Here is a 22,221-nt window from a genome sequence, read left to right on the forward strand (position 1 = left end):
GCTCCATACTTTGCACTGCAGCAGAACACTCATTCCTCTGGGCTGGAAGGATGCCAGTCGACTGGGGATCAAACCTTGGCCCTCGGCCTGGCAGCAGGCTTCTACAGCTCCCTCCCTTTACCACCAGATCTGGGCCACTTCCATGTGGGCCAGGAGCAGGCAGTTTTTTTTTTTTGGTTTTTTTTTGTATCTAATCTCTTGTTTGTTCTTGGGAGTGTGCTGTAGATGAGCAGAGAAGGATGTTTGGTAGGAAATAGACGAGAGAAACACGCTGCTATCAGAGATAGCAGCAGAGCCTCAGTGGCCCTAAAGGTGAAGTTTGCCAATCAGATTTCTGGGGATTGAATCAGCAGGATATGACATGGAAGCCACAAAGCAGTGTGGGAATATGCACCCTCCACGGTTCTGTCAGGCTGTGATACTGAAGTATTTCAACATGCCACTCTCTGTTTCTTCTGTTTTACCAACCAAACAGGTTAAAGAGGTGCAGTAACTTTCAACGCTTACTGCTGAGAGAGAGTGAAATCCTGTGGTAAAATTTGGCCAGTTAACAAAAGACAGGAATATGTTGTACAAAACACTGTCCAAATTCTTTGCTCAAAACCAAAAGTTCAGCAGACAAGCAGACTGAAAGCTTCATCTCATCAATATCTTAGCCAAGTCACGGAAGGATAGAGAGTTAAGAGTGAATTCATTAACAAAACAGGCTCAATATTTCATCACGTTGTAGATACATTTCTGCCTGACCAATTTTGCTGACTAGAAATTCAGAATTGTGTGGATAACATTCAGGAGCAAGATTCTTTCAGTCAAAACACTGCTGGCCTCTCGGGGCCGGTGATGCTTTAAGGAGATGTTTTTATATTGCACAACCTGACTGGATCCTGATTCACCGGGAAAAAAAAATCTCATTAACGAATAAATAATGTATGATAAAAACTTTGTGGGATGCCTTAACTGTCAAAACATATAACATTCACATCTGCGAGTGAAATTACTAAACGCTGTACATCACGTAAAACCTCCATGAAGCAACTTCAGCTTGTTATTTATATAGAAAACTACAGAAGAGCCTACAATGTATTGCTGCTCAGTCCTGATATATTGAGCAGTCCGCATCCAAAAAGGTCAAAGGTTAAAAAATTAAACTGGATACTGAGCTTATGTCTGTGTGGGTGAATATAGGAGTGTGTAATCAATATATGCAGACAGTAACCATTGCTTGTTGGATGCATCTCCTTAAAGCATGAGAGATCATATTTCTCCAGTTTTAGCCTCTCTTCATTGGCTGCCTGTTGAATCTAGAATAGAATTTAAAATCCTTCTCCTTACATATAAAGCCCTCCACAACCAGGCACCACTATATATCAAAGACCTCATTGTTCCTTATATACCAAGTAGAGTACTTCGTTCGCAGACTGCAGGCTTACTTGTGGTTCCTAGAGTCTCAAAGAGCCGAGCAGGAGGCAGAGCCTTTGGTTATCAGGCCCCTCTCTTATGGAATAAGCTCCCAGTTAGTGTTAGGGAAGCAGACACCCTCCCCACCTTTAAGACTAGGCTGAAGACTTATCTTTTTGATAAGTCCTATAGCTAGGGATGGTTAGCATCCCTTAGTTATGCTGCTATAGGTTTAGACTGCTGAGGGACATTTCCTGATACACTGAGCTTCTTTCTTTTTCTCTTTATCTCTTTCTTTTACCCCCCCCCCCCCCCCCCCCCCCCCCCCCCCCCATAACAGTGTTGCATCATTAACATGTATGTCTCCTGTCTCAGCAGGTCTCCCTGGCCGGGAGTAGCAGTTCCTGTTGTCTGTTGTCTTTCTGTCCTCTTCCCCCCACATAGCAGAGGCAGATGGCTGCCTGTCCTGAGCCGGGTTCTGCCGGAGGTTTCCTTCCTGTTAAAAGGGAGTTTTTTTCCTTCCCACTGTTGCCAGTGTGCTTGCTCAGGATGGGAGATTGAGTTGGACTCAACTCAATCTGTTGGTTTCCTTATATAGGCTGTTATGAATTGGCCTTCATTATGTTTTCCCCTCTGTCTGTAAAGCGTCTTGAGATGGCATTGCCGTGATTTGACGCTATATAAATAAAGTTGAATTGAATTGAATTGAATGCATTTCTGCCTTAGGGTGAGCAAGAGTAAAAAAACTACATAATAGAAAGGTGGTTAAGGGTTGTGTGGCTGATAGTGATATGTGATAGTGGTGGGGGCTGGAGGTTTATTCAGTACAGCAATGAGTGAAATAATCATTCCGGCATCCCAGCAGATCAGGTACACCATAACCTCTGCCTGCATGTACTCAGCTTGTGTTTGTGCACTCACAGGCGCTGCAACCACCCTGAAAGTGCATGGGGAAATGGCAATTCCCAGCTGTCAGCCTGACCCGCAGGTTAGTCGCTGTACTTCTGCCTGACCGGCTGTAAAATTAGGAGCAAACAAGGTGCATTTTAAAAACAAGGGCTAGCATACAAAGTTGTGTTTCTCAGGGGTGAATAATTCATATTAAAAACATCCCTCACAAAAGCACTAAAAATATGCTCAAGGCTCCGAAGACTCAATGATGTGCCAAGCTCAAGAAGGCTTGTATAAAATGTGATGCAGGAACAACGAATCTTCTCTTTTGGATGTGTGTTGGTGTAAGTAGCTCATGGAGGAAAAAAAAAAAAAAAGACCTTCTTCAGCAAAAAGAAAAGAGAAAAAAAAAACCTGTTCTAGAAATAAGTGTGCATAGTAATGGAAGTGAATTTCCCCATGTTGTTTTCTTAGTTTTAATCATTTGAGATGGAATATTCTCTTGATATACACCAAACTAAAACAGGTCGCTGAGCTCAGAGTAACTCTATTACTCAATAAGTCACTGAAATTTGCAGCAACTTGCCTTTTCAATCTCATTTTAAACAAATGCCATGGGCTTTGAGCTGCACCCAAGAATAAAGCTGCTCTTACTTTCCCTCTAAAGAAAATACTCATAGTAATAGTGAACAGGGAGAATGTTGATCTCACAACAATCCCTCTTTGTGGGTAATGCAGCTTTATTACTTGCAAATGGATGAGGTTTGAATCAGCAGAATGTTCATAGAACCATGGCAGGAAGATAAAGGAACTTGGGTCCCAATATGAATAGGATGAAGGCAGAAAGCATATTTCATTGTTTCCTTTTGGTAAGAGGAAACGGGATCGTACTACAATTTACAAATGCTATATACATTGCTATCAGTGCACCACTAAAATAGGTCAATAGATTGTGTGTGCGGCTAATCTTTGATCAGATGGTGTTCTCATCCAGGGCTATTAATGTGCTGATCCGCTAATTGGAAGAGCTTGCTCTCTTAATGCAATGGCCTTCTAAATGTGTCCGTCCCAGTAATTTAATAATGGCCATTTCATGCTACTCTGACTTTTCAAGCAGCTTGCTCGGGGCAGCTACAGGGACTTGTTATTGATTGAAACTCTTAGGCTGGCTGGGGTTTGGCTGTGGGTGAGAGAGACTGATCAGCCTGTTTCCCAGAGTCCAGATGCAACCATAGCCCCCCCATTGTTTCCCACATCTCCACAAGCTACTCATAAACATACAAACATGGAACATAGACCCACAAAGGATGGATGCTCACACAAGCATTTGCAGACTCCACTGAGATCCTTTACACCAACCTTGATCAGTAGAGCACAGTTTTAAGAGTTTTAAGCATAGAGGGAGAAATTAGGAGAAAAAATGTCACAGGACTCAAAAATGAAGGCTCTCCTTCTCCCCTATACCTTCAAATGCAGAACACGTATAGTCACTGGGGTGAGATAGTTGTGCGTAAGAAGTAATGAGGAGGGGAGATAAGAGGAAGAGTGATTGGGGTCAGGCAGCAGCATCACTCGCAGCCCTCACGGACCTCACACACTACCCTCTTCCCCCTTTGACAAGCCGTCCAGGACATTGTTTGTTTGCACAAGGTGATAAATAATTTGGCCTGCACTGACATGGATTAATGTGGCCCTTAGTTGTACTTTCCTCCCTCTGCATTCGGTGTCAGAAATGCATAGCCCCTTAAACTCATCCTCCTTCAAAACCAAAATGTACGACATTCTTATCAGCTTTTACAAAGAGAAGTTTCTGGTGCAGAGTGGCTGAGACAGAACAACAGGATGCTTACTTATACTAAGCACAAAATCCTGGACATGTTTTGTGGAGGGATTTGTCAAAAGGCTAACTATTTTAAAGCTCCCAGCAAACACTTTGAAATGACTTCTTATACTATTAGTATAACTTATAATGCTTTATTTATTTTTTTTTTAATTACTTTTAGAAGCAGTGGAAATAATTGAAACATAAAAAAAAAAAAAAAAATGAAGGAGAAATTATGTTCACTGCAAAACAAGTAGTTTTAACAAGCATATAGAATAACTTTACTGTTGTAATTTGCAATAAAGCAATTAGTTTCACACAATAACCTTTATCTATTGATCATTCCTGCTAATTATACCTAGAAGATCTTGGTACAAAGATTTTGTTTACCCTTAAACCAGTGAAAGCCAGACAATGCTAGCAATCAGAGTTATGCTGTGAATCATACTCTGTGCTTAACATAATAATAACTGTACACCCAAGGCCATGCTGTAATGAAATTTGCTAATCTAGCTTCATTTATAGTAAATTCTTGTGTTCTTTAAGGCAAAAATCCCATAATGTCCACACCATATGAGCCCAACGCAGTTATCTTCTGAATAAACTCTTACACAACTCAGCAAATTAAAAGGTGTTTTCTTGTCTTCTTTCCAGTTTTTCTCTTAACAGGAGTGTTTCTTCTCAAACTATATTATTAGAGGCTCTTTAAAATATCTAAGATGTTTCTTGTTTCAATAATTAAACAGTGTACAGCTAAGGGCTCTCGTTATAACTCTTAATGTGCATGCCCTATGGCCTTTATCTTTGATCTCTCATGCTGCTCAGTGTGCTTTTGCATAATTTTAGCTATAACGAGAAACACTTGAACTACCATTTCCTTCCTACTTCTTTCCCCTGTTCTTTCCCTGTTTTTGCTCTTTCGTACACAAACAGACACACATTTCATTGTTCAGCCGTTGCAGATCTTACATCCATTAAGATAATGAGTGATTCAAAGTACAATAAAACACTGTACATACACAATATTAGTCATATTTACATATCTGAATGACAACACTACACCACGTACACTTGGCAATACCTAATTTAAAAATATCTTCTTATAATGCTGTACTCCCGCTCTAAAACTTAAAACACTGAACACCTACAGGGTGGCTAGAGTCACATAAAAGCTTAGGTTGTGTAAAATTTTCCACAGACAAAAACACATTAATGCACTAAACAATTGATGTCACTGGCACAGCCTAAATGGACTTTTAATGGAGTAATTTGTTCATTTTTGTTGTTTTTTTCTGTGTATGTTTTTAAATATGTGTGTGTCTGAAATCATTCACCTTCAATACAGATGTGATGTAGTGATGACTGTACATTTCACACTTGGTCTCTGAAACTTAAGAAGGCAATCCGTGTGCTAAAGGGAGTTCTGATCAAGAACTATCTACTGTGTAAGAGCTTATGCTATTTTTATCACCCAGGTGTGGTCATTTTCTTCTGCTTGTCCAGAGTTTGTTTCTAAGTTTGATGCTGCTGATCCCTCCTGTTATGCATTGGTAAGCCCCTTATTGCATTATGCTGTTTCCATTTTTCCTAACTTATCTGTACAATATAACTTTTTTTACTCATCTTCTGGATCATTTAGACAAGGGAAGGTAAGGTTAGATTTGTCAGTGTTTGCTCCATCACCTACTTTCAAAATTATGACAGAATACAGTTGATCCGAAAAAAGACGTTTGGTGAGAATAACACAAAACTGACATGAGTTTTATCACTGTTTGCATATAAATACTGTTGTTTTTATCACTTCCCCAAAGTCCTGCAGGTGAAATAGGAAATTAAAGTCCAGTCTCACATGTCTGCTTCGTATTTGCATCTTTGGAGAACAATACTCAGGTAGTGCTAGTTATTTACAACCGTTACACAGAACTTATTAGGTGGAATTTTTATTTGAAGGATTACAAACATATACACATATAAATCATTCTGAATGATCATTTTAACCATGTGACAGAAAGATGATCACAAATGACGTTTTAGTTGATATGCACATTAAAATCTGAAAATAGGTCTCAAGGTGATTAAAAAAAAGCCCAAGCAGAGAAAACTGCACACAAGGTCACTTTATAGAACCTTTTGAGTTTCAAATAACTTGCTCCTTAACCACTGACCTTGTTCTTATGCTGTTCTATCAGTGTTATCAGTGTGCATCGTTTTTTTTACACATTTGACCTTGTAGGTATTTACTATTCTTTACTTTACTCTTTCTTTTTCTTTTTTCTTTATGACTTTAATACTTTATTCTTTACTGTGTGCATGCACACATGGGCATGTGTTGTGGAGGAATTTAGTCTCAATCATTTTTGTGAAATATATGCTGCCAAACTAAGTTAAACCCCAACTGCAAAATAAATATGATTTATAAAAGAACAGTATGTTTGGCTGAGAAATAAAAAAAAACAGTCAGGTAATGTCATAATAGACTGAGGCTTAGGTGATACACAACTTTTCACAGTGATATCATACAACATGCTACTTGACATTTCCATTTCTGGGTGCTGTGTCCATGTTACCGTTTGCTGTTTAGGCCTGTGGAGCTGAAAGTTCACAACTCTCTATATGACAACATTTTGCACTGAACATAGAGTAGCCATCATACATTATAACAGATATGTTAGCTGCCATAGCTTTATTTTTTTCTTGCACAGATGCCTTAACATGATTCAGTCTTTTATTTAAAATGAATAAAAACAACATGTAGAGCAACCAAAACAGATAATGCAATACAATGTCAGTCATTTTTCTCATTCATTCATTTCTTATCCCACTTGGTCCAAATTAGGGTGACAAGGAAATTGGAGTCTCCAAGCAATCGGCAGGAGAGAAGCAGGATGAACTCTGGAGAGATCACCAGGCCATTGCAGGTAATACTGTGTGGCATGAGACAGCTTTCCACTGTTTATGTTTTATAATTGCAATTCCCATTTTAGTGATTACTACACAAATAACTTGCAATTATAAAAATCAGTTGTTTGTATTGTATTCATCAATCTGCCCCCTCACATCTTTGTTAGCTTATCAGACTGTAGAATGATGTAAAGAGGCTCCCAGTTCTTATATTTTTTCCCTTAACCCCAGACTCTGTCTGTCTGTATGTCTCTGACTTTCTTCCTCCATTTCTGCCAATCTCTGTTTATCGACTATGAACTGGCTGTAGCTCTGAACAGCAGGCCCACACAGACCAAAGCACCAGCAATGGTGGATTAGTCTGTTGAATTATTCAGAGCCAATTCCCCATTGAAATGTGTAAAAGGTCCCTTGCTGGGTTTAAAAACAGAGAGTGCAGTTGGAGCTGACAACAAAGGTTCAGCTTCAAATAAAAAGCCCCCATCACTTTACCTCATTTGCATGGCAAGTTATTCGTTTTAACATTAGACTTTTGTTCTGACTTTGTGGCAAAAATTTTTGTAATCATGTTTAAAAAGCGCTGATTTTCTGGGGGCATTCTTTTGTTGAATGGTTTGGTGTTAAAAGCAAAGCAATTATCACCATAGGGTGCTAAAAAATGTCTACTTTAGTTGACCTTTTCTCCTAATTTCTCAGAAAATGTTGATGATACAATCTTGTCAGTGTTCATGTGCAAGACTTTACCATGTTTGATGGTGTGACGTAACTCTGAGTCAATTTTTTGCAGCCTGTTCTCACCCCGTAGGTGTCACATAGTGCTATTTGTCACAACACCTAAGTGTCACAAGTCAACACAAAACCTTTTCCAGTTTCCTCATAAAATGTAGTTAATGGTGTCATTATGTAACATGTCAGATTTATGTGAATATGTGAATGTGATGTGTTACCTGTACGTGTCAAGTCTGTGTTGTGAACGCCACAAAGTGCTTTAGTGTTTTACCTTAAAACTGGGTGTAATTTATTCCAAATAGAAAAGTTAGAAATATTGTGTCTCTGCATACCAACTATCGGCTCAAAATCTGTATCAAACTCCTGTATCAGTTGCATCACAACTTTACATTTTATCCTGATACATCAACATCTTCACTTCCAGCTTGAGACTGTGTATTGATCTTAGCATGACCTAACCAGGACTGAGTTCAAACCCAGATGCCCACCTGCAGTCATCAGAAAGTGTCCATAAAGCACAGTCAAGAAGACTGGACTTGATGAAAAGCCTCGATCTGCACACCCTTAGCTCGATCTTCATCAGGTTGCTGCAACTCCTGCTCCCATGCAAGCTCACACATTTAACCCTGAGGCAGCCAACATTTCATCATAGCAGCATTTAATTTTTGCACATCAAAAGAATTCTAATCCCTCTATTTCTGCCATTTCCAAAAAAAGACAAAAAAGAAGAAAAAATGTCAGTTAATTTAGTAAAATGATATCTTAGTATTTTTAGATTGTTTATATAAACTTTTATATAATACAATGACCTTGACCAAAAAAATGAACAGCAAGATAACCTCCCAGGGTCCAACTGGGGCATCTTTTACATGGGACTTCAACGTCTTTATGCAACACTTTCTCCTTTTAGGGTCATTATTTTCTCCATTATTTTCTCACTATGTATGGAATCTGTAGGCTGTGTATTATAATTAGTTTCTGTGTGTTTTTTTTGGGGGGGGGTTACATCATTATGTTAATAGCACAGTACTTTAAATAACATTCGGATATTTTCCTTTGGTTTGATTATCAAAGGGGTCTCATGACATCTGGCCATTGTCAGCTTAATCCATATATATATTTGACCTAATTTGACATTATCCTTCGTGCTCTAAAAGCTTGCAAGTTTAAACTACGCAGGAAATAAAAACCTTTGCTACAGGCAATGATCTCTTTTCTCAACAAACCCTGACAGGCTAAGAGTCGGTCATAATTTTCTCTCACATATTTTGGACATGATGATTCATAATACAATGAGTTGAATGAAGTTTATGATGCATTATATTTTATTATATGCTTAAGTTTAATCTGTTATTTTAAGAATGTTTTTATTTGTTTATGTTTAGTTGTCTGAAAAATGTTTTCATATTATTGTATCCTTTGACATTATGACACTTTATATAAAAAACACCTTATAACCAATAGTGATTTTTGTAAGAGTGAATATTATTTAAAAAACTCATTATTTAAATTTTAGCACCAATAGTTGGCAGTGAACATTGTATTTTGAAGTGTTCAACGCTGCTGGGGGCTTTATCTTCCATTATGAAGGGACAGTGCACCACCTGCTAACACACATCCCCACAGGAAAACTAAATCCAGCACACCTACAACGTCACACAATTACAGTCTGAAATGCTCAGTACCCCAGAGAGGTTTGTGTTTGTGTGTGTGTAATATAGGAGTGCAGGAAAGGTGATGTATCTTGATGAGGGAGAAGATATGGTGGCAGTATTTCAAAGCAAATAGAACGAGCAAGGCTCTTTGTGAAATACTGTTCTTGTATATTTAAAAGTATTTCCTTAACAACAGTTGCCCACAGGTCCATACATTTTTTTAGTCCTGCTTTTGCCTGGTGTATGTCAAAAAACAGAGGGGAGACAAATATACATAAACACTTTTCCCGCCCTTTCTCTTTGCTAGGTAGATGAAAGAAAGCTTAAGCTCGTATGAGTGCATTTCAGGTGTCTCCTGTGTACCTTAGAGACCATGGGGCCCCATGAACAGATCTGTGCAGTGTACTTAGTCTGTAATTCCCATTATGCCCCAAGAATAGCAGACACTGCAAATCATTTGTTGGCATGGAAATATGTAAAGGGGTAAATATGGATTTATGTCGAGGAGCGGCACCATCAAAGGATCACTCTGATGCCAGTGGTGGAGTTCAATAAGCTGGAGAGATGAAAGCTAATGAAAGGCAAACATGAGAATGGTGTTGGTGGGGTAGAGCAGGAGGTATGGAAGGAGAGAGGGAAGGAGGGAGTGGGTGGTTTTTTAAAGGAGGGTGCGAGTAGCAGGGAAGGGATACAGGCAATGTGAGATGTTGTCTGGTGTGGTCCAATCAAGCCACAGGATATAACAGTAGTCAATAGGGATAGATGAAAGGGATCTCAGTATGGAAGCTGTGTGGTCTTGCAGAGGACCTTGTGCATGCGAGAGCCTTGTGTTTTTGTGAACGGCTGCGTGTGTAAGCATCGATGAATGAGTGGTTGCCAGTGTCAGACACGTTCATGCCGAGCCGACTCATACACTTCCATAGTTTAGTTGTAAATATGGACCCAGGAGCATGTGTCTGCTGTCTTGAGCGCAACATATTATAAATGCTCCCTGCAGAGACCCATGGGTACAAAACAGCACAATCAAATGAAGCCTCTTTAGACCATACCAACATATTGTCCCACAAAGTCTCAATGGCCTCACTTTGGATATTAGGCAAACATGAGGGAATACAGTAAGCGTGAACACAAACACATATATGATTAGCATATGATCTATATGTCTTTGCTGAAGGGAGCCTGTTGTGTTTTTGCTGTCTGTCTTTTTTTTATGACTTTCATCCTACACAAAATGGCACAAGTCATGTCCAAGTGTCATTAAGTATAGGACAGGAAGTGAAGTGGTCTAGTGTTGAAGTTGCTGTGTTCCAGTTAGTGAGTAATGCATGGATTTCAGTTTTGGCTTATGTGCTGAAAGCGATCATCAACTTTTTCTGGCTAATGCTCAGGCCGTGGCTCATATGCTCTAAGAGTACATGTTATTCTGCAGAGGAAATAAATCTTGTTTCTACTCAACTCCTCAAAAATGACCAAGTCCCTTGATATGGATAGCAAAATCATCCAAAATGAACACAGAATCAACATATAAGCCACTGCATTATATCACTTTCTGTGTGTTATGTGTATCCACTGGGGTCGTTGAGTGAACACTTGCATCATTTTCTGGTTTTCCTCACTCACAAATTAGGTAAATTCCATGAATCATTTCCATAACATATTCATTGTCTTAAACTGCTGACAGTGCATAACGTACTCTGGGCATAGGGGACTAGGGTTAAGACAACACCTGCACAGAAACGACAATGGTTTGTATCACAGAGAAAAAGAGTTCAAGAATTCTTGTTGATTCACTTTATGCAGTCAGATGTACTTTTACTCTGCACTGCATGACTTGTACAGTTTTGAGAGTTTCCCAATCCAGTGCATAGGTGCATGGATTTATGCTGGATTTTTTCCTTTCTCTGAGAGAAAGCACCCCCCTAATTTGACTACAGAAGGTATGGCATGTAAAGACTAATTGCGGGCATTTATAAACTTTGTAAACTTTAGGTCACCCGTGTTTTGGCCATTGTACTTTAGATCCCACTCTCAAACCCATGGTGCAGGCAAGAAAAGACCAATATGTGGACTGTGCAGAAAGTTTCAAAGAACAGAAACACATGACATGAATAACTAACATCATATTGTTTTGAGTGACCACAAACATGGCTGAAAAATGAATGACAGGAGGATTTAGAATAGTCTGCAGAAACATATCTAGAGTCACACGGCAAACTTAGTACTATAAATCTAACAGTTGAGTTGCTATGAGTCATCCCACTGTTGTCTCCTAATTGGGAAGATCAGATCATCTCTGTGTATTAATGGACAACTAATTACCTGACCAGAGGTATTACTGCTACATGTCTGCAGGTAAGCTATGCTGCTGGGTCACTGCCTCCACACAAGTGCTTTACTCCACTCATTACTACCGTAATGGAATTATGCCCCCCCCCCCCCCCCCCCCCCCCCCCTCTCTCTCTCAGTCTCCCTTTTTCTCTCTCTATCTCATGGCTCATTTTCTGCTCATCTGGAGGTAAAACATACTTTTGTGTGCTTTCTGCAGCTAATAGCTTTTAGCATTTAAGCTTTACCTGTAGCACAGGATTATAGCAGCAATAAAAGACGGCACATGTCTTGTTTGAATTGTGAAAAGGTGGATCAGTGACAACAAGGCTCGTCAATGGCAGTAACATGATTTATAGACAATGACAAGCCTATGACATCATTTACATGGCAGTAACAGTTATTAGACTAAATGTTTGTGGCAACGCAGATTGCCTATTAACAGAAGAATAGTGTGCTTTATTGTTATGTTGCAGCATGTGTGAGTATTTTGTGAGTTTGCTGGCTCTGGGCCAGAAAACCCTTTATTTTGGCTGCTTCTTTTTTTTTTCCCCCTTCCAATCCTTCTCTTTTCCTCCCCTCAGCTGCTAGGCATTTGAGAACTGGGGTACTTTTACACATAGTTAAACCTTGAACAGTCCGAAATTCAGCCTGCAGGCGCACAGGTTCACACCACTGGATCAGGATAACAGGACTGCCATCTGCTGGTCATGCGAGGGTAATAATGTAGGAGAAGTGAAAGGGTGATCTCTGAACAAAATCTAAAGTCATCATAGTTGACATCTGACGAGATTTGTGTCAGAGTCTGGAACCTTTCTGTCAATCAACCAAATGCTTTGCTCATCAGATCAAATGGCAGTATCATTTGAATATCACAAGGCTCCTCTATAGTCCTCGGAATCTTAAGTAACCAAGTTTTTTGGGGGGGTTTTTTCAGCACAGAAAAAATGCAGAAAATTCTGCTCTTCTTTAACTTTTTGTCATCCTTTTTTCACATTTATTCTATTTTCAAATACTGATGTGTTTAAAATTGTTCACACATCTCGAGAGTGTGCAGTGCACCCAAAAAATATAAAGCACATATGCTCTTTTTTTCATCATTACCCAGAAAAAGTTCCCCAGAACAAGGCAGCGGTGCGCTCAGAGATGTACAAAGGCCTGGGGCTGAAACTAGATGTTAGTCTCAGATGAATATGCAACACTGCTTGAGTTTTGTTAAAAACCACCCGACCAGGAATGAGTCTTTGCCCTCTTCACTACCAACAAAACCAACATCTTTGCCGCTTTGCTTTCCTCTGTTCGAGACAAACCAAAGGAAGCAATGGAGAGAGAGAACTGTGATGAGATGAGGGAGGTGGGTGGGGCACAGCTTTCGGACCCTCATTTACCCTGTCAGCCCTACTAGCGGGGGATAGTGTTCAGGATCTATTGATCACAACTCAGTGGAGCAGTAATCCTGCAGACTTGATTGATTCCGACTGTTGCCTAGGCCTCACTGCACTGCCCAATCCTCCCTCCATGCTTTCTCTGCTTCTTCAGCGCTCCTCCCAATCCCTCCTTTCGTCCGTTGCTCATAAAAGCATTGATATGCATGACAAACATGGGGCCTCATAAAAGATGGCTGCAAGTGACATAAGTTGTAGAAACATGAATACACTACAACAGGAATTAGATGGCCAGGTTTTGACTCCAGCACCTGGCTATCTACTTTCTGAAATGTCTCATCAGTTTCTGACTTTTTGTCACAGCCAAATCTGCAAGCTAACAACTTCAGGTTTTACAGACAGGATGTTTAGAGGCATTTCACATAAACTATAGTTAAAAAAAATAATAATTATAATGAATTTACTACAAGTATCTTGTTAAAAAAAAGAACTTGTGGCCATGCATTAGTACCGCTGCTAATTACTATTGCACTGGAACAAGATCATTAAATCATGGCCATGAGTTGCTAATTCACTGACAACTTTTCCAAAGTCCATGTATTGCTTTTGTCTCAAACTGTGCACCTTAAACACCTGAGTTAAACTTCTCTGAGTGGACCACATCACAGCAGATTGCAGGATAAGAGAGTCACTTATCCTAAATGAATGATATTTTGGTTTTTCAGGTTTACATTAGTGTTGGACTGTTAGCTGTTTTTATGATATAGTGTTTGGGGATCATTATTGCCGTAGAGTAGTTTAAATGGTATCCCACGTGTCCCATTTAAGTTTGTTGTATTGACATAAACAAGTGACATAAACCCAGTAAGGTCAGCTACAATATTATAATTAAGCTTTAACATGAAAAATCAAATAATAAAATTAAAAATAACAATCCATAAACTTTCAAGCTATAGCCATAAATTCCAGCACATAACTGAAGCATGGCTAGAAGTTCGTAGACGGTTACCAGACAGGCTCTTTATAAACTTCATTTTTATTAGTTTTTGTTTTCAGTTCAGGTTGATTGTATCAGTTTTCTTGAGTTATTTACATTAAAACATTAGTCATGGATATAATTTAGACACCATGATAGTCATTTCAGACAAATACTGCTTTGATACTGGTTGAGACCTCAGTTTTTTCTGGAAAACAAAATGGGATGGCTTTACTCTGCAAAAGTGAACATAAACAGCTTGGAAATTTGGTCTTGAATGTTGATGGTTGAGCTGTAAGGCTCGATTAGAGTTTACAGTTTACCCCCAAAAAAACAATATATGCAGATGACAGAGCAAATACAATGAGATGTTACAGCCTCAACTTGATATATGAATCTCTTCAACAAATATGAAATTGTTTACAAGGTAACATAACAGTGCAGTGACATTTAGGATTTATGCTAAATTGATTATTTAAGGTATAATCAGCCTATGTTCATCTATCGTTTCTTCTTCATTCATGGATGACCCAGAGGTGGAAGGCAGTGCTTGGCCAGTTTCTTGTCTAATCTGCTCCTTTCCTGGTTATGACAACATGGTGGCTGAAGTCAGTCAGTGACCCTTTGCAATTTCTACTAGTTCCAAAGACATACATGTAACACCTGGTTCCAAGCCAACCTTAATCCAACCTAAGTGTGCCAGCCATTCTAAAACTGGGTTTTAGGCTTTGTGCCAGCACAAAGTCCTGCTGGTGTAAAAAGTCTTCTCAGAGATCTCAGATAATTGTTTAAAATACATTAAGTCAAGCACAGCAAATGTGCAGGTGACGAAACATATTGTTTCCTGTCAAATCACAACAATGGCCATACCATTACTTCTGCAAACTCTTTTCTATATCCACAGAGTCTGCTGACCTTGTTTTAGGCTTTTAATATATGCATGTGGAATTACAGTAAGTTCTCAGAAGAGACAGTTGTCAAAAATAACCTTCTAATAGAAAAACATCTTTGTTTCTTTGGCAAAGTTATCCTTATGGAGAGCTGATAAAATATTTAAAATGTAGAAAAGACACCTGGATGTGTTGAGTTGGAAGAAAGTGAGCTTATAACACCTCCATGGACACTCCTTGACTGTATCAGGTTCAGTAATTAAAAATGCATTACCTGGTCATAACATGATAAAAGTGGACTCCTTCCATTTAGAAAACAAAAAGTTAAAGTAGATGTAACATTCAACATTTATAAGTTTGATTCTTTGGTTTGTTTCTGGTTTGACATTTGGTTATCTTCCCTTTTGTAAAGATCTCCAAATGTAAGCAAGCTTAGCAAGGTGCATTTTTACACAACAGAAGCTATTTAAGGAAGGTATTTTTAAATATATGTTTTTAGCCAAACAATTTAACCTTCTTTGTTTTTATATTGCTACGCTCATCTTCTCCATTGTCTGTGAACAATACAAAAATCATGTAGAGTATACGACAACAAGTGGAATGAAAAGATAAGTCCTTTATTTTATTTTGTGTTAATATTTAAGGAAAGCAGCAAGATTCTTGGAGTCACTAAATGTGTACTAAATGTGAGCTGGAGCTTATTGAGAAAGTAATAAAGTTCTCTTAATCCTATTATACAGGAGAAAAAATCTGCCACATAAATTTTTGTTGGTGTAGTTTGCACCTTGACAACACTACATCTGTCTGTTGTTTTTTTAATGGTAGCCACAGGGCTGCCATCACACAGCCCACAAGTGTTTCAGGACTGCTATGAAGGTCTCTAGGTCTGTTTTTCAGAAAGCCTGACAGCTGCAGAGGGAGCTGGCTCAGTTCTGTTATTCGCCCTAGCATTGACCTGTGCCAGGATCCAGCCTGGCTTGGCTGAGCGCTGCCATGTACAATGGAGAGTAAAGGGAAGTCATTCTCTCAGCCCTGTACAGAAACACAGACAAACATGGGCATACACAAAGGATGCATACAACATTTTACAAACAGGAGAAAGAAAATTTAAAATACCACCAGCCAAAATAAGGGCACCCAAAAAGTGTCTTGTTCCATGTGTAGCAACAGTAAACAGGCTTTACAGCTTCATTTCACACCAGCAGAACTATGTCCTGACATCAAATGTTTACACTAACAGGGTGTTTCAGAAGTATGAACTGAAATTTAAACTTGTTCATTGAACATCAAACTCATTCCAAAAGAGCAAGAATGCTAGGTGAGATGTATAAAAAATCAATAACTAGTTGATCTTAAAAAATCAGAATGTAATTCTGCAAAAAAAAACAAAAAAACACTTAATTTGACTGTTTTTTGTATATTTGATAGTATAGAATTATCACACTTGGAAGACGTAAATTTAAGCTTTTTCTGTCATTTTGAAAGAAAAAGAATAACGTTTTTTAGTTTTTTTCAATGCAAGAAAATTGGGCAAAAAAATAAAATGATAAACCCGAGAAAATTTCAGTGGCATTGATGCACGTCACCCTTTGTTTTTTATGACAGCTTGAATTCTTTGTTTGAGGGATAGACTTGTTTAATTAAAGTCAGATTAGTGTTGCAGGATGAAGTCTTGTAATAATCCACTTTTTCCACCATAAACTTTCAACATAAACTTTCAACTGACTGTTTTCTGGCCATGTCATAGAACTTTTATATCTTTTCCAAATAAAACTAAAAAATAAAAAGAAATCTTTTTTCTCTGTGGCAAGATACATTTTTTTCAAGATTTAGGGCATCAACACTACTCCAGATGTTCTGTCGGACGTTTTCAGACAAAATGTACAACTTCATCTGTTTGCCCATTGCAGTCATGATTCATCAAACACTTAACTGGTTGACCTTATGTTTCACTCTTTCATTGTTATAAACTTGCACATTTTAGGATATTATGGTGGACTGTCTGGGAACTACCAACATCTTTTGCAATAAACCCACTCCAAACTAAATGAGTATCTTGAAGGAGTTTTAGAATCTTTCCCTTTGTTCCCGCTGATGGGTTTCTTGTTTTAGCTTTCCACTATATGGAAGAATATCCCATGTTGGTTAATTGTACCTCACCTATGGTTCCAAGTGTGCTGAGCAGATACGATAGGGTGGCATAGAAACACTGTGTTGGTTGGTCAGAAAATCATCATGTAAACACTTCAGCTGCATGCAACATATTTCCTTTTTCCATGACGTTGTGAAATTCCAGCTGAAAATTTACAACATAAAAATATTTTAGCGCATGGAACATGTACTGTGAGAAAACCTGTTTATTGGCCACATACTTGATTCTCTCTCTCTCTCTCTTCTCTTGGAGCTGAGCGCTGCAGAGCTGTGCCGAGTTGGTATCCTCTTTGGCAAGAGGTATTCCAACTCCTCTGAACCAAAAAGCAGTCACAACCTCATTCAGTGCAATAAGCACTCTGCATTCATTTACTCTCCTCACTTATAAGTAACTTAATAATTGTCTTCAGAATAACCGTCATGTTGGAAAACATTCATTCATTTGTGCCACCTCAGCATTACACACTGTACTGAGAAACAGCTAATTCCACCCACAGAGGGACTTATTTTTATAATAGTAGTAAACAAAGAAAGGTAATACTGAGTCATAGCGTGCAGATAAAAGCAGTATACGGTTTATAATTGTCTAGCAGAAACACAATTACTCATGTAGTTTTGTGCAAACCGCTGAATCTTTATGAACTTTTACTTCTGAGATACTCTGCCTCCTTATGGTACTCTTTATTTTTATATCTTACTGATGTTGCCAGTTTCAGTAATTATTTGCAGCATGACTTTTTCAGCTCTTTCTTTTAGTGGCACTGCTTTTTCAACCTTTTGTTGAACCTATTACAACTATTTTATATATTGCTGCTTTCAAATTATAGACAAGTTAATATAATCTCTTATGAAATAACAGAATACGTTCTTACTTTCAACATTTAATCTATTCTGTGATGAACAACAATGGATTTTTATGAAAAGCAAATCTTTGCAAAATATTTTATTTTTGTTTTAAATACTTTTCCAGCTGTTTTTTGGAATTAAGATTTGAATTAAAAGCATATTTATGAAAACTAATTTCTAAGACTTTTATTCTTTTATTCTTTAGTCATATTTAATAATTAATCATTTTAATCATTAAGGTATTTTTGACAGCACCCTTCTGTATAATGAATAATGCCTTTTCATTCAAGCTTTGCTACACTTACTTTCTACTTTTCACCTCAGTGGGTCAAATGGATCAAATGATGTATTTCATCCTAAAGGAATAACACAGCCAAGCTGTCTCCAACAACTAAAACCCAATGTTGGTTTCAGCCTATAATTCTCCAGCTCACAGGCATCTCTGTCCATAGACTCATATTCAGGTTGATTTCCAGAGCTGATGATATTGACAGCTAGCCCAAATCCTGAAAATCTTTCAGATTTTTTTAGCCTCTTCTTTTCCATATACATTTCCCTGTGTGGTTCCCTCTGGGCAACTCCCTTTCCCCCCTCAATCCCACTGTTTTTACTCTCCTTGCAATCTCTCAGTTTTGCTCTCCCTCTGCTGCAGCCCTGCAGAAGCTCTGGTATTAGGGGAATTCCTGAGGGGGATTTTCCCTGCTTTAGATTGTCAGTATGGCCCTTAAAACTGTCGACTGCCATAGACCATAACGGAGGGTGTGCAAACACGTTTTGGATAGTACGAGAACTTTGTTGTAAATACACTGGTTCAATCATCCATGTTACTGTTGATCTGTTTTTATTCTTTAAGTACAGTATGAAACATACTCACACCATAACAGATTCACAATACATCTTGAGGCTTCCTTTCTGAGCATCAGAAGTGTTTGTATCTTTGGCCGATGCTCGCCGTCAGTTCTCCAAGTACATCACTTAAAACAAAAATTACATGTCTTGTTTCCTATTGTCAAAAGCCAGAACGATTTGCTGGCACTGTAAATATCTATTTTGCTTTGTTGTATTATTAGGCAACAGTACTCAGTAATGGCTGAGTCAACATCCAGTTCTGGAGAGCTTGTATTGTTTTATGGGTTTGATCATATGGTGTTTTGAGTGTAGTATGCTACAAAAGAGGAGATACTTGTTTTATGAAAAAATAGAAGTAGTCAGCTGAAAACAATCAGAATGGGCTGTTTAACAATAAAAAACAACCAATGAAGATCAGATAGATATTTATTAAAGAGAGACACTGTAAATATTATCATTTTAAATTGTACATTGAGTATAAATACATTAGATAATCCAGATTAATCAATATATTATCCAACTTTACTCATATTAAACAATAACTGTTATCCATGAAAAAGATTTACCACATGAGGTTACATCCTAGAGATCCCAGTCCATTTTGACATATTCACTGAGGACACAGTGTCCAGGGTAAATACTCTGGACAACCTAGTTCAGTTCTGGTTGGGCTGGATCATCTGTAGCATGCCATTCCCCTGCTTGTTAAGGCAGTGGTTGATCTGGGAGCTTGATCACAATCTTTGAGGCTCAAGCCCACTGTTGCACCCACTAAACTCTCAGTGCTGGGACTCTAAAACATGGAAGACCTTTCACTTTTACTCCAACTCCCCAACAAAGCTTTTTTTTTTTTTTTTTTTTTTTTTTTTTTTAATGCAGGTTGTAAAGGAAGAAGGAAGAGTCTGTAAAGATAAACTTACCACCACACAGCTGCAGTGGATCATAAGTGAGGACAGAGAATTCTTTTGGAAGCCTTTTTATTGGTTTAAATGTATCTTTCTTTTTTTCTTTTTCTTTTGCATACTCTGCCATGAAGTTGTGGTCTAAATCTTAAATCCACAAAGAGTAATGGAAGTATTGCATCAACATTTTCTTAGGTGGCTGAATTAAATATGTGAAATACATAATTCAGCTTTGTACAGGTTCTTAAATGCAATTAGCGGAGTGCCTCACATTTACAAGCCTCTCCCCTATCTGTGCTGCTCAGGATTCCCCTGGCTCTCTGCAGCCTGCCAATTTGGAAGAACACAAGGCTGTGAGGCATAACATTGCACTACTGTAACTGCCCAGATCTTCACCACAGTGCCAAGAACTGGTAAAGGCACAGCAACAATTATTTACATCTCCGAGCTGCTTCCTCAGTATCAAGCAAGAACTCTGAAACTAATGAGCTGCAAGACTAAGCAGGAGTGAAAACATCACTGCATTTGTTCTTATTTTAATTACAAAGTCCAAAATGTCACAAGTATTCACAGCCAAAGATGTTTAGCTACCATGTTACTCTGTCTTAAGTTACTCTGCCTTGTGAAAAACAGTCAAACTTTTATTAAACAACTATTTTTCAACCATCAGTAGGGAAAACAGCCCTGCACACATTGTTTCCAAAAACAGAAGGCTATGAAATGATTTATTTAAAAGAAAAAAAAAATGTTCAAGATTCAGTTCTTTTTAGATTTGTTTGGCGCGATCTGAAGGAAGTTTACAATTCTCACTTCTATGTACACATATTCACTCAGGAAGCTCGTGTTCATTATTCACAACACCAACAGAAAAACGCAACCGGAGGCCATTGTCAGCCATGCAAGAATCTTTGTTAGCCTGCTACTTAAGTATTAGCAAATGAATACAGATGCTGAAAGACAAGTCATAGAATGGCAGGTGAGCCCCGGGGCAGCTGATTTTTCTGGTTGACAGCTAATGGTCACTCACTGGTAAATGTGCTAATGAGGCTGAAAGGATTTTCTACAAAAGCAAAGCAGCACTTCAGTGTTCCTCTAATACAAAAGCTGCTGCCTCTCTTTCCCTTACAAAACACTCCACAGATGGACAGGCAACAGTTTTGCATTTACTGACGGTGGGATGGGGAAAGTGTAGAATGGCCTTCATAACAATGTCTTCCACGGATGTAGGCGCTTTTAAGTGCTTATTTATTGGAGTTTGGCATCTGTTCCATTTGCAGGGGGTTAATCTCAACTGGTTAAAACAAGAACTTAACCCCCATGTGTCTCCAAAAACAAGGTTTGAAATGCAAATGACATCCCCTTAGCCCTCACAAATTCAAACGCTTCTCTTCAATGAGGTTGTTGTTATTGTTGCTGAACTATATAAAAATACACTTATATGAAAATATATGGCAAATGAGGGTGGGATGAGTTTTGCTGGTGCGGTAATATTTTAAAGCCTGAAGAAAAAAAAAAAGTCGAGATTCCTCAGTTCAGTAGTCTCACTCTTTTTGAACAACAACCAGAACATTGTGCTTTTTTTTAATGCTGTCTCAGTGGACTTAACACTTGTTATTTTCTGCTTTTCCTCTCTCTCTCTCCCGCTCTCTCCTTCCACCTCTTATTCCCAATGTGCCGTCTGTGCTGTTGCATCTGTAATCACAACGTTACCTCATTGGGGGCTGCCTTTGTATCCTGTGTGTAGGTACGGGTGTAGGTGTGCATGCCGTGTGCAGTAGTGTGCGTGGATTTTGAGGTTCTGCTGGGGGCTGTGAGGGGGGCTTAGCAGCACATTGGGTTTCGATGGGGGAGCCCACACCAGTGCTCTGCCAGTTCTTATCTCTTCCCATGCAGGAGAGCAGTGGCATCAAGCCGGTGGCTTATTAGAGAAGCAGGGAACATATTCCAAATACCCCACTCCCCCACACTGCATACCCCTTTAAACACTCACAAAGAGACACACAGTGATGCATGGACTTATGTTTCTATTTGGCCTTATGGCAAGACTCACAAGGAGAAAGTATGTCTAGGCACAGTGTGAGTGTTTATTGCTTTTTTTTTGTGTTGATGATGCAAAAATAAATTGCAATTTGGAGAATATGCTCTCCTTCAGGGCGGAACTTAAGTGATCAAGGATAGAGAAAGAGCAATAGCAAGCAAAAGTAATAAGAAACACATTGCTTTTATATTGTTTTCTCTGACAGATGAGATGGCATTAGTTGTGATTTTGCCGTTATTGCCGCTGCAGTGGGGTGAGGTGAAGTATTATTTGGGAGTTAAATGAGTGGAATCTGGACATTACAGTTACTCCCTTCTGCTGTCAGTAATGCCTTCATTATGGTGCAGTACCTCAACCATTATGTCTCTGCAGAAGGGTAGTAATCACAGAATGAAGGCCCAGCAGGTCCTTTCAAAAACAACATCAAAGGCGCTGAACACAAACATCCACCATTTACCTGCAA

This window comes from Telmatherina bonti, assembly GCF_933228915.1.
Source record: "Telmatherina bonti genome assembly, chromosome: 22".
Classification (NCBI taxonomy): domain Eukaryota; kingdom Metazoa; phylum Chordata; class Actinopteri; order Atheriniformes; family Telmatherinidae; genus Telmatherina; species Telmatherina bonti.